Here is a 12,380-nt window from a genome sequence, read left to right on the forward strand (position 1 = left end):
CTACTCTCTCTTAAACTAGTCCAACAGCTATGTTCTACTCTCTCTCTTAAACTAGTCCAACAGCTTGTTCCAAATGCTACTCTCTCTCTTAAACTAGTCCAACACCCAACGCTACTCTCTCTGTTAAACTAGTCCAACACCCAACGCTACTCTCGCTTAAACTAGTCCAACAGCTATATGCTACTCTCTCTCTTAAACTAGTCCAACAGCTATATGCTAGTCTCTCTTAAACTAGTCCAACAGCCATATGCTACTCTCGCTTAAACTAGTCCAACAGCTATTTGCTACTCTCTCTGTTAAACTAGTCCAACAGCTATTTGCTACTCTCTCTTGAACTAGTCCAACAGCTATATGCTACTCTCGCTTAAACTAGTCCAACAGCTATTTGCTACTCTCTCTGTTAAACTAGTCCAACAGCTATATGCTACTCTCTCTTAAACTAGTCCAACAGCTATTTGCTACTCTCTCTCTTAAACTAGTCCAACAGCTATTTGCTACTCTCTCTCTTAAACTAGTCCAACAGCTATATGCTACTCTCTCTCTTAAACTAGTCCAACAGCTATATGCTAGTCTCTCTTAAACTAGTCCAACAGCCATATGCTACTCTCGCTTAAACTAGTCCAACAGCTATTTGCTACTCTCTCTGTTAAACTAGTCCAACAGCTATTTGCTACTCTCTCTTGAACTAGTCCAACAGCTATATGCTACTCTCGCTTAAACTAGTCCAACAGCTATTTGCTACTCTCTCTGTTAAACTAGTCCAACAGCTATATGCTACTCTCTCTTAAACTAGTTCAACAGCTATTTGCTACTCTCTCTTAAACTAGTCCAACAGCTATATGCTACTCTCTCTTAAACTAGTCCAACAGCTTGTTCCAAATGCTACTCTCTCTCTTGAACTAGTCCAACAGCTATTTGCTACTCTCTGTTAAACTAGACCAACAGCTATACGCTACTCTCTGTTAAACTAGTCCAACAGCTATATGCTACTCTCTCTTGAACTAGTCCAACAGCTATTTGCTACTCTCTCTTGAACTAGTCCAACAGCTATATGCTACTCTCTCTTAAACTAGTCCAACAGCTATTTGCTACTCTCTCTCTTAAACTAGTCCAACAGCTATATGCTACTCTCTCTTGAACTAGTCCAACAGCTATATGCTACTCTCTCTTAAACTAGTCCAACAGCTATTTGCTACTCTCTCTTAAACTAGTCCAACAGCTATTTGCTAGTCTCTCTTAAACTAGTCCAACAGCTATTTGCTACTCTCTCTCTTGAACTAGTCCAACAGCTATATGCTAGTCTCTCTTGAACTAGTCCAACAGCTATATGCTAGTCTCTCTTAAACTAGTCCAACAGCTATTTGCTACTCTCTCTCTTAAACTAGTCCAACAGTTATATGCTACTCTCTCGCTTAAACTAGTCCAACAGCTATATGCTACTCTCTCTTGAACTAGTCCAACAGCTTGTTCCAAATGCTACTCTCTCTCTTAAACTAGTCCAACAGCTATTTGCTACTCTCTCTGTTAAACTAGTCCAACAGCTATATGCTACACTCTCTGTTAAACTAGTCCAACAGCTATTTGCTAGTCTCTCTTAAACTAGTCCAACAGTTATATGCTACTCTCTCTCTTAAACTAGTCCAACAGCTATATGCTACTCTCTCTCTTAAACTAGTCCAACAGCTATATGCTAGTCTCTCTTAAACTAGTCCAACAGCCATATGCTACTCTCGCTTAAACTAGTCCAACAGCTGTTTGCTACTCTCTCTGTTAAACTAGTCCAACAGCTATTTGCTACTCTCTCTTGAACTAGTCCAACAGCTATATGCTACTCTCGCTTAAACTAGTCCAACAGCTATTTGCTACTCTCTCTGTTAAACTAGTCCAACAGCTATATGCTACTCTCTCTTAAACTAGTTCAACAGCTATTTGCTACTCTCTCTTGAACTAGTCCAACAGCTATTTGCTACTCTCTCTTAAACTAGTCCAACAGCTATATGCTACTCTCTCTTGAACTAGTCCAACAGCTTGTTCCAAATGCTACTCTCTCTCTTGAACTAGTCCAACAGCTATATGCTACTCTCTCTTAAACTAGTCCAACAGCTATTTGCTACTCTCTCTTAAACTAGTCCAACAGCTATTTGCTAGTCTCTCTTAAACTAGTCCAACAGCTATTTGCTACTCTCTCTCTTGAACTAGTCCAACAGCTATATGCTACTCTCTCTTGAACTAGTCCAACAGCTATTTGCTACTCTCTCTTAAACTAGTCCAACAGCTATATGCTACTCTCTCTTAAACTAGTCCAACAGCTTGTTCCAAATGCTACTCTCTCTCTTAAACTAGTCCAACAGCTATATGCTACTCTCTCTTAAACTAGTCCAACAGCTATATGCTACTCTCTCTTAAACTAGTCCAACAGCTATATGCTACTCTCTCTTAAACTAGTCCAACAGCTATATGCTACTCTCTCTTGAACTAGTCCAACAGCTATTTGCTACTCTCTCTCTTGAACTAGTCCAACAGCTATATGCTACTCTCTCTTGAACTAGTCCAACAGCTTGTTCCAAATGCTACTCTCTCTCTTAAACTAGTCCAACAGCTATTTGCTACTCTCTCTCTTGAACTAGTCCAACAGCTATATGCTACTCTCTCTTGAACTAGTCCAACAGCTTGTTCCAAATCCTACTCTCTCTCTTAAACTAGTCCAACAGCTATTTGCTAGTCTCTCTTAAACTAGTCCAACAGCTATTTGCTACTCTCTCTTAAACTAGTCCAAAAGCTTTGTTCCTTCCCATTCCTCTGTCATTCTCTCCTGTTGTCTGTTTTGGTCTCTCAGGTTCATCAGTGTTTTTTTCTTCTGCCCCGAAATGAGATGTTCTCTAGTGTTGTCATGTTGAGCTGGTTCCAATCCTCTTGTGCAGCAGCCCATCTGTGTGTTCAGCTTCCGTATAACTTCAGGAGCAGCTGAGAAATAATTCATTCACCCACTGATTGAAGCTAGCTAGCTGTGTTGTCCGTCTGTGTTAGTTCTGTGATTTAAACGGGCCAGGGTTTATCACCAGGATGGCTGGTCATTTAGCGGGTTGGCTTAGTGTGCTACTTCCTGATGACGGGGGGGATACTGTTGGACTACTGTAGGTTCTTCTGAATAGGTCCGGGACAAGCCGTTGAGTTTGATACTGTATGCATTATGTATTTGAAGTAAGTGTGTGTGTGTGTGTGTGGGCTTGTTAGCACTGAGCAAAGTGGGTCACACACTCCCACAGCAAGCTCCTCACTGTTCCCCTCCTTTCTTCCTCTCTCTCTCTCTCTCTCTCTCTCTCTCTCTCTCTCTCTCTCTCTCTCTCTCTCTCTCTCTCTCTCTCTCTCTCTCTCTCTCTCTCCCTCTCTCCCTGCATTCCACAGCTCCTGTTGATGTAGCTGTGTGTGTCTGACATATGACATATCAGTCATTGTACTTCCTTCCTGCCACTGTCTCCAGGGAGGACTATAGACTATGTTCTGCAGTAGTCTAGTGTGTGTGTGTTTGTGTGTGTGTGTGTGTGTGTGTGTGTGTGTGTGTGTGTGTGTGTGTGTGTGTGTGTGTGTGTGTGTGTACGTGCGCATGCTCCCCCGTTGACCAGACGTGAGAGCTGCAGCGCTCTGCCAACGAAACATGGCAATCCTACTATCATAACTTAACACACCCGTTGTAACCGCTATCGTTAATACGCTTTAGTCACACAGGCTCCATTTTGAAAGGAAAGCGTGACTCTCTCTCCCTCTCGAGTTGAACTGACTGTCAGATCCTTTTTTTAAATGGCTTAGTGTTGGTTGGAGACAGGAAGAGAAAACAAAACAAGAGGGAGGAGGGGGAATTAGTTAGGCCTGATAGATGGTGTGTACGCACGCACGCACACACACACACACACACACACTACGCACGCACGCACGCGCGCACACACACACACACACACACACACACACACACACACAATACACACTACACAGTTGTGACGCCACTTGAGCTGTTGGCGGAGAGAGGGAAGGAAGGGAAAAGGAGAGGTGTTGAGGGATTTGTCAAAACCCTTAGCAGTCATCATTATGATAGCTAGTCAGGCAGGAGACAGGGTGCGTGTGCCTGACTAGCTTAGAAACTGTGTTGATTATGAAGAATTATGTTGAGGTTTTTTTACTCCGCAAGGAACTCAAACTTGATCACACTTTAACAGACACTGTCGGTTAACAAGGATCTGCTATTAAAAACGGTGTTAATTCCCACGAGGGTCCGGTTCCTTACACTTCTCCTTTTACGTGCTCATGATGTCTGTTTGAAGATGGTACATGACAGGGATGATTAGTGTTACGTTCCCTAAAGACAAAACCCTCTCTACACTACCGTTCAAAAGTTTGGGGTCACTTAGAAATGTCCTTGTTTTCCATGAAAACATACATGAAATGAGTTGCAAAATGAATAGGAGATATAGTCAAGACGTTGACAAGGTTATAAATAATAATTTTTTAAATTTCAATAATAATTGTGTGTCCTTCAAACTTTGCTTTCATCAAAGAACCCTTCATCTGCAGCAATTACAGCCTGGCAGACCTTTGGCATTCTAGTTGTCAATGTGTTGAGGTAATCTGAAGAGATTTCACCCCATGCTTCCTGAAGCACCTCCACACAAGTTGGATTGGCTTGATGGGCACTTCTTACGTACCATACGGTCAAGCTGCTCCCACAACAGCTCAATAGGGTTGAGATCCGGTGACTGTGCTGGCCACTCCATTATTCTGTATTATTCTGTATTCTTCTGGGACTTCTTTGGACACTGTGTTAACAACCCTCCAGGCGAACTTCAATGCCATACAACTCTCCTTCCGTGGCCTCCAATTGCTCTTAAATACAAGTAAAACTAAATGCATGCTCTTCAGCCAATCGCTGCCTGCACCTACCTGTCTAATATCACTATTCTGAATGGACGGCTCTGACTTAGAATATGTGGACAACTACAAATACCTAGGTGTCTGGTTAGACTGTAAACTCTCCTTCCAGACTCACATCAAATATCTCTAATCCAAAGTTAAATCTAGAATTGGCTTCCTATTTCGCAACAAAGCATCCTTCACTCATGCTGCCAAACATACCCTTTTAAAAGCCTTCACCTCCCTTTTCTCACCTCACTTGCTCACATTGTATATAGACTTATTTTTCTACTGTATCATTGACTGTATGTTTGTTTTACTCCATGTGTAACTCTGTGTTGTTGTATGTCGAACTGCTTTGCTTTATCTTGGCCAGGTCGCAATTGTAAATGAGAACTTGTTCTCAACTTGCCTACCTGGTTAAATAAAGGTGAAAAATAAAATAAATAAAATTATAGACAGAATACCAGCTAACTGCTTCTTCCCTAATTAGATTTTGCATAGTTTGGAGCTGTGCTTTGCGTCATTGCCCTGTTGTAGAAGGAAATTGGCTCCAATTAAGCGCCGTCCACAGGGTATGGCGTTGCAAAATGGAGTGATAGCCTTCCTTCTTCAAGATCCCTTTTACCCTGTACAAGTCTCCCACTTTACCACCACCAAAGCACCCCCAGACCATCACTTTGCCTCCGCCATGCTTGACAGATGGCGTCAAGCACTAAACTCTTTCAATGTTTTCTGCGTCTCACGAATGATCCGAACACCTCAAACTTAGATTCGTCTGTCCATAACACTTTTTTTCCAATCTTCCTCTGTCCATTGTCTGTGTTCTTTTGCCCATCTTAATCTTTTATTTTCATTGGCCAGTCTGAGATATGGCTTATTCTTTGCCACTCTGCCTAGAAGGCCAGCATCCCGGAGTCACCTTTTCACTGTTGACGTTGAGACTGGTGTTTTGTGGGTACTATTTAATGAAGCTGCCAGTTGAGGACTTGTGAGGTGTCTATTTCTCAAACTAGACACTCTAATGTACTTGTCCTCTTGCTCAGTTGTGCACCGGGGCCTCCCACTACTCTTTCTATTCTGGTTAGAGCCAGTTCTGTGAAGGGAGTAGTACACAGCGTTGTACGAGATTTTCAGTTTCTTGGCAATTTCTCGCATGGAATAGCCTTCCTTTCTCAGAACAAGAATAGACTGACGAGTTTCAGAAGAAAGTTTTGTTTCTGGCCATTTTGAGCCTGTAATCGAACCCGCTGATGCTGATGCTCCAGATGTTTTTTAATTTTTAATTTAACCTTTATTTAACTCAAACTACTAGGCTTACCTGCCACCCCTTCATTTCATACTCAACTAGACTAAAGAAGGCCAGTTTTATTGCTTCTTCAATAAGAACAACAGTTTTCAGCTTTGCTAACATAATTGCAAAAGGGTTCTTCGAATGATCAATTAGCCTTTTAAAATGATTAACTTGGATTAGCTAACACAACGTGCCATTGGAACACAGAAGTGTGTTTGTTATTAAAGCATATGCAAGTTCACATGTTCCAGAAGGCATTTTTGACACAAAAAAAAAAATGGTTAGAGAGGACGTTAGTGGCACTCTGAATCACAGTTGAATATAGAGTTACAGTATATCTCAATGACCTGGTTAGAGAGGACGTTAGTGGCACTCTGAATCACAGTTGACATGGTAGAGAAGATAGTGAGTTTTACACTATGGTCAGACAGTTTCAATCGGAGAGGAGAGGAGAGGAGAGGAGAGGAGAGGAGAGGAGAGGAGGAGAGAGGAGAGGAGAGGAGAGGAGAGGAGAGGAGAGGAGGAGAGAGGAGAGGAGAGGAGAGGAGAGGAGAGGAGAGGAGAGGAGAGGAGAGGAGAGGAGAGGAGAGGAGGAGAGAGAGGAGAGGAGAGGAGAGGAGAGGAGAGGAGAGGAGAGGAGAGGAGAGGAGAGGAGAGGAGAGGAGAGGAGGAGACAAAGACAAACTCTATATGTTCAATTACAGGAATCAATCAATCAAATGTATTTATAAAGCCCTTTTTACATCAACTGATGTCACAAAGTGCTCTACAGGAAGACCAAGGTGAGAGGGCAGGTTGTCTCAACTCTCTCTGTTCCACTACAGGAAGACCAAGGTGAGAGGGCAGGTTGTCTCAACTCTCTCTGTTCCACTACAGGAAGACCAAGATGAGAGGGCAGTTTGTCTCAACTCTCTCTGTTCCACTACAGGAAGACCAAGATGAGAGGGCAGTTTGTCTCAACTCTCTCTGTTCCACTACAGGAAGACCAAGATGAGAGGGCAGTTTGTCTCAACTCTCTCTGTTCCACTACAGGAAGACCAAGATGAGAGGGCAGTTTGTCTCAACTCTCTCTGTTCCACTACAGGAAGACCAAGATGAGAGGGCAGGTTGTCTCAACTCTCTCTGTTCCACTACAGGAAGACCAAGATGAGAGGGCAGTTTGTCTCAAATCTCTCTGTTCCACTACAGGAAGACCAAGATGAGAGGGCAGTTTGTCTCAACTCTCTCTGTTCCACTACAGGAAGACCAAGATGAGAGGGCAGTTTGTCTCAACTCTCTCTGTTCCACTACAGGAAGACCAAGATGAGAGGGCAGGTTGTCTCAACTCTCTCTGTTCCACTACAGGAAGACCAAGATGAGAGGGCAGTTTGTCTCAACTCTCTCTGTTCCACTACAGGAAGACCAAGATGAGAGGGCAGTTTGTCTCAACTCTCTCTGTTCCACTACAGGAAGACCAAGATGAGAGGGCAGTTTGTCTCAACTCTCTCTGTTCCACTACAGGAAGACCAAGATGAGAGGGCAGGTTGTCTCAACTCTCTCTGTTCCACTACAGGAAGACCAAGATGAGAGGGCAGTTTGTCTCAACTCTCTCTGTTCCACTACAGGAAGACCAAGATGAGAGGGCAGTTTGTCTCAACTCTCTCTGTTCCACTACAGGAAGACCAAGATGAGAGGGCAGTTTGTCTCAAATCTCTCTGTTCCACTACAGGAAGACCAAGATGAGAGGACAGTTTGTCTCAACTCTCTCTGTTCCACTACAGGAAGACCAAGATGAGAGGACAGTTTGTCTCAACTCTCTCTGTTCCACTACAGGAAGACCAAGATGAGAGGGCAGTTTGTCTCAATTCTCTCTGTTCCACTACAGGAAGACCAAGATGAGAGGGCAGTTTGTCTCAACTCTGTTCCGTTACAGGAAGACCAAGATGAGAGGGCAGTTTGTCTCAAATCTCTCTGTTCCACTACAGGAAGACCAAGATGAGAGGGCAGTTTGTCTCAACTCTGTTCCGTTACAGGAAGACCAAGATGAGAGGGCAGTTTGTCTCAACTCTCTCTGTTCCACTACAGGAAGACCAAGATGAGAGGGCAGTTTGTCTCAACTCTCTCTGTTCCACTACAGGAAGACCAAGATGAGAGGGCAGTTTGTCTCAACTCTCTCTGTTCCACTACAGGAAGACCAAGATGAGAGGGAGGTACCAGAACGGAATGGAGAAAAGAGCGACAATAAATAGAGAGACGGCAGAGGGGAAGAGGAGAAAGCTTTTGAGAAGAGGACAGTGAAAGATAAAAAGAGAGAGGCCAGAGAGAGAGATGGGGTTTTAAAGAGATTTAGTCAGTTAAGTCCAGTCCAGTAATGCTGTGGGCTGTATGGTCACTGACCCGTCTCTTCTCTGAACCCTAGACGTCGTGTCGCCCCACACAGGAACTGGCCTCCAGCAGGCCATGCTTCATCTGACACACACACACACACACACACACACACACACACACACACACACACACACACACACACACACACACACACACACACACACACACACACACACACACACACCCAGGCGCACACACACACACACACACCCAGGCGCACACACACACACACACACACACCCAGACACACACACACACACACACACACACACACACGCACGCGCGTCAGTAAACAAAGTCAACAATCTCTTCCTAGAAACTAACAAGTAAAAGTGTTATTACATTCCTTCCCCCTTTCTTATCCTTTTTCCAACCCTTTCATGGCTGTCTTTCTTTTCCTCTCAAATATGTCTCCCTCTCTCTTTCTGCCTTCCTGTCTGCTTTCTGCCTTCTGTGTCTGTCTGTCTGTCTGTCTGTCTGTCTGAGTCCCTGCCTGTCTATCTGACTCCCTGTCTGACTCCCTGTCTGTCTGTCTGTCTGTCTGTCTGCCTGTCTGCCTGTCTGCCTGTTTGTCTGTCTCCTTCCCTGTGTCCTCCTCTCTGTCTGTGGAGTAGCTTGCCAAAGGCAATGAGGCTGGGTTCTGAATGTATATTTTGGTTCTCATTTGGAGGGTTTCAGAGATCTGTATGAGCTGTAGGAGCTGTATGAATTCTAGGAGCTGTATGAGCTGTATGAGCTGTATGAATTCTAGGAGCTGTATGAGCTGAATGAGCTGTATGAATTCTAGGAGCTGTATGAGCTGTATGAGCTGTAGGAGCTATATGAGCTGTATGAATTCTAGGAGCTATATGAGCTGAATGAGCTGTATGAGCTGTATGAATTCTAGGAGCTGTATGAGCTGTATGATATGTAGGAGCTGTATGAGCTGTAGGTGCTGTATGAGATGTAGGAGCTGTATGAGCTGTATGAATTCTAGGAGATGTATGAGCTGTAGGAGCTGTATGAATTCTAGGAGCTGTATGAGCTGTAGGAGCTGTAGGAGCTATATGAGCTGTATGAATTCTAGGAGCTGTATGAGCTGAATGAGCTGTATGAGCTGTATGAATTCTAGGAGCTGTATGAGCTGTATGATATGTAGGAGCTGTATGAGCTGTAGGTGCTGTATGAGATGTAGGAGCTGTATGAGCTGTATGAATTCTAGGAGATGTATGAGCTGAATGAGCTGTAGGAGCTGTAGGAGTATGAGCTGTAGAAGCTGTATGAGCTGTAGGAGTATGAGCTATAGGAGCTGTAGGAGTATGAGCTGTAGAAGCTTTATGAGCTGTAGGAGTATGTATGAATTGGTTCTAGAGTGTTGAGAACAGGGGAGGGTTCTAGAGTATTGACAACATGGGAGGGTTCTAGAGTGTTGACAACAGGGGAGGGTTCTAGAGTATTGACAACATGGGAGGGTTCTAGAGTGTTGAGAACAGGGGAGGGTTCTAGAGTATTGACAACATGGGAGGATGCTAGAGTATTGGCAACAGGGGAGGGTTCTAGAGTATTGAAAACCGGGGAGGGTTCTAGAGTATTCAAAACAGGGGAGGGTTCTAGAATATTCAAAACGGGAGGGTTCTAGAGTGTTGACAACAGGGGAGGGTTCTAGAGTATTGACAACATGGGAGGATGCTAGAGTATTGGCAACAGGGGAGGGTTCTAGAGTATTGAAAACCGGGGAGGGTTCTAGAGTATTGACAACAGGGGAGGGTTCTAGAGTATTGAAAACAGGGCAGGGTTCTAGAGTATTGACAACAAGGGAGGATTCTAGAGTATTCAAAACAGGGGAGGGTTCTAGAATATTCAAAACGGGAGGGTTCTAGAGTGTTGACAACAGGGGAGGGTTCTAGAGTATTGACAACATGGGAGGATGCTAGAGTATTGGCAACAGGGGAGGGTTCTAGAGTATTGACAACATGGGAGGGTTCTAGAGTATTGAAAACAGGGCAGGGTTCTAGAGTATTGACAACAAGGGAGGGTTCTAGAGTATTGACAACATGGGAGGGTTCTAGAGTATTGACAACATGTGAGGGTTCTAGAGTATTGAAAACAGGGCAGGGTTCTAGAGTATTGACAACAAGGGAGTGTTCTAGAGTATTGACAACATGGGAGGGTTCTAGAGTATTGAAAACAGGGCAGGGTTCTAGTATTGACAACAGGGGATCCAATCATTTTTATCCCATATTTTTTTTATTTGTATTACTTGTTATACAACATATTGTTCTCTAATTGTATTAGTATAAAATGATACATTTTCAAATGTTTTATAAAATATAGCGCAGTATTTGTATGATTGTATTATATATCGTGGGTGCCAAAAATTATAGACCCCATTGAATATTAGTCTCTGTTTATCTACATAAATAACTAAATTGAACTTATTGAGAGAATCCACTTCAAGATATGTTGTAAACAAAGACACTTAACTCAAAATTAAAGCAAGATTCCCAGAACTCAAGACATAATTTTCTGTGTCAACTGAGAAAAACAACATTTATGATCAATAACATTTTTTCCCAAATGGGCCGTGTCTCATTGGGGGGATTTTTTCCTCTGTTTAGCTGTACTTCCAGTTCCCATAAAGGTAGAAAAGTCTGAGCAGCTAAAATGAGCAACTCATTTAGATAAACCGTCCGATATGGAGGTTGTGTGTTTGTGGAACTCCGGTAGCTGTATAAGTACCTCAGTATGTCAACGCCTGGGTAGGCCTGAAACATAACCCCCCAACCCCCCCAATAGGCTGAAGCCTAGATCAACACGAGTTCCCCCAGAAATACTGTCTGACAACCAGACGGTTAGGTTCAGAAACGGTTGTAGAAGTTGAACGACCTGTCAATTAAATGGTTGTAGAAGCTGTGAACTTGTAAGGGTCCTGTCACGTTCTGACCTTTATTTCCTTTGTTTTGTCTTTATTTAGTATGGTCAGGGCATGAGTTGGGGTGGGCATTCTATGTGTGTATTTCTATGTTTTCCTATTTCTGCGTTTGGCCTGATATGGTTCTCAATCAGAGGCAGGTGTTTTGTGTTGTCTCTGATTGGGAACCATATTTAGGTAGCCTGTTTTGTGTTGTGTTTTGTGGGTGGTTGTCTTCAGTCTTTGTGTGTCTGCACCAGATAGAACTGTTTCGGTTTTCACTTTTGTTGTTTTTTGTATTTTGAGTGTTCAGTTTGATTAAACCCAGAGAGACTCACAGCTGTAATCGCTTCCAAATGTGATTCTAACATGTATTGACTCAGGGGTGTGAATACTTATGTAAATTAGATATTTCTGTATTTCATTTTCAATACATTTGCAAACATCTCTAAAAATGTGTTTTCACTTTGACAATATGGGGTATTGTGATGTCATTAGGGGGTACGTGTGTAGATGAATGAGAAGAAAAACATATATTTAATCCCTTTTGAATTCAGGCTGTAACACAACACAATGTGGAATAGGTCAAGGGGTATGAATACTTTCTGAAGGCTCTGTACCTAAGGAAAATGATTGAGGGGCTCTTTGCTACACCCTTAAAAATGTAAGGGAAAATTATTCCTTAAGGGAAATCTTTAAGGAAAACACTTAAAATGTTTTATGCCGAGTTCTACTAAGAGCTAGAACTTCCTCCATTTTGGTTTGTGAGTGTTCTAAATTCTAGAGTTCCAGAGTTGTGGAATTTCAACTGTAAGCCTGACCGACCTGTCAACTGTCTGGTGTTTCCAGCTTGTCTTTTTCCCTCGCTGTGTGAGGTCAGGCGTGTACATGTGGTGTGTTACATTCCTTCTGCTCTCAGCAAGTGTT

The 12,380-nt window shown here is 43.1% G+C and overlaps 1 protein-coding gene across 1 annotated transcript in view; it reads left to right on the forward strand.

Moving 5' to 3' along the window:
- LOC139545991 (PDZ domain-containing protein 2-like) overlaps window positions 1-12,380 on the forward strand; it is a 226,287-nt gene that overhangs the window by 146,221 nt on the left and 67,686 nt on the right. The window lies entirely within an intron of this gene.

This window comes from Salvelinus alpinus, chromosome 19 (genome assembly GCF_045679555.1).
Source record: "Salvelinus alpinus chromosome 19, SLU_Salpinus.1, whole genome shotgun sequence".
NCBI classification, from domain to species: Eukaryota; Metazoa; Chordata; class Actinopteri; order Salmoniformes; family Salmonidae; genus Salvelinus; species Salvelinus alpinus.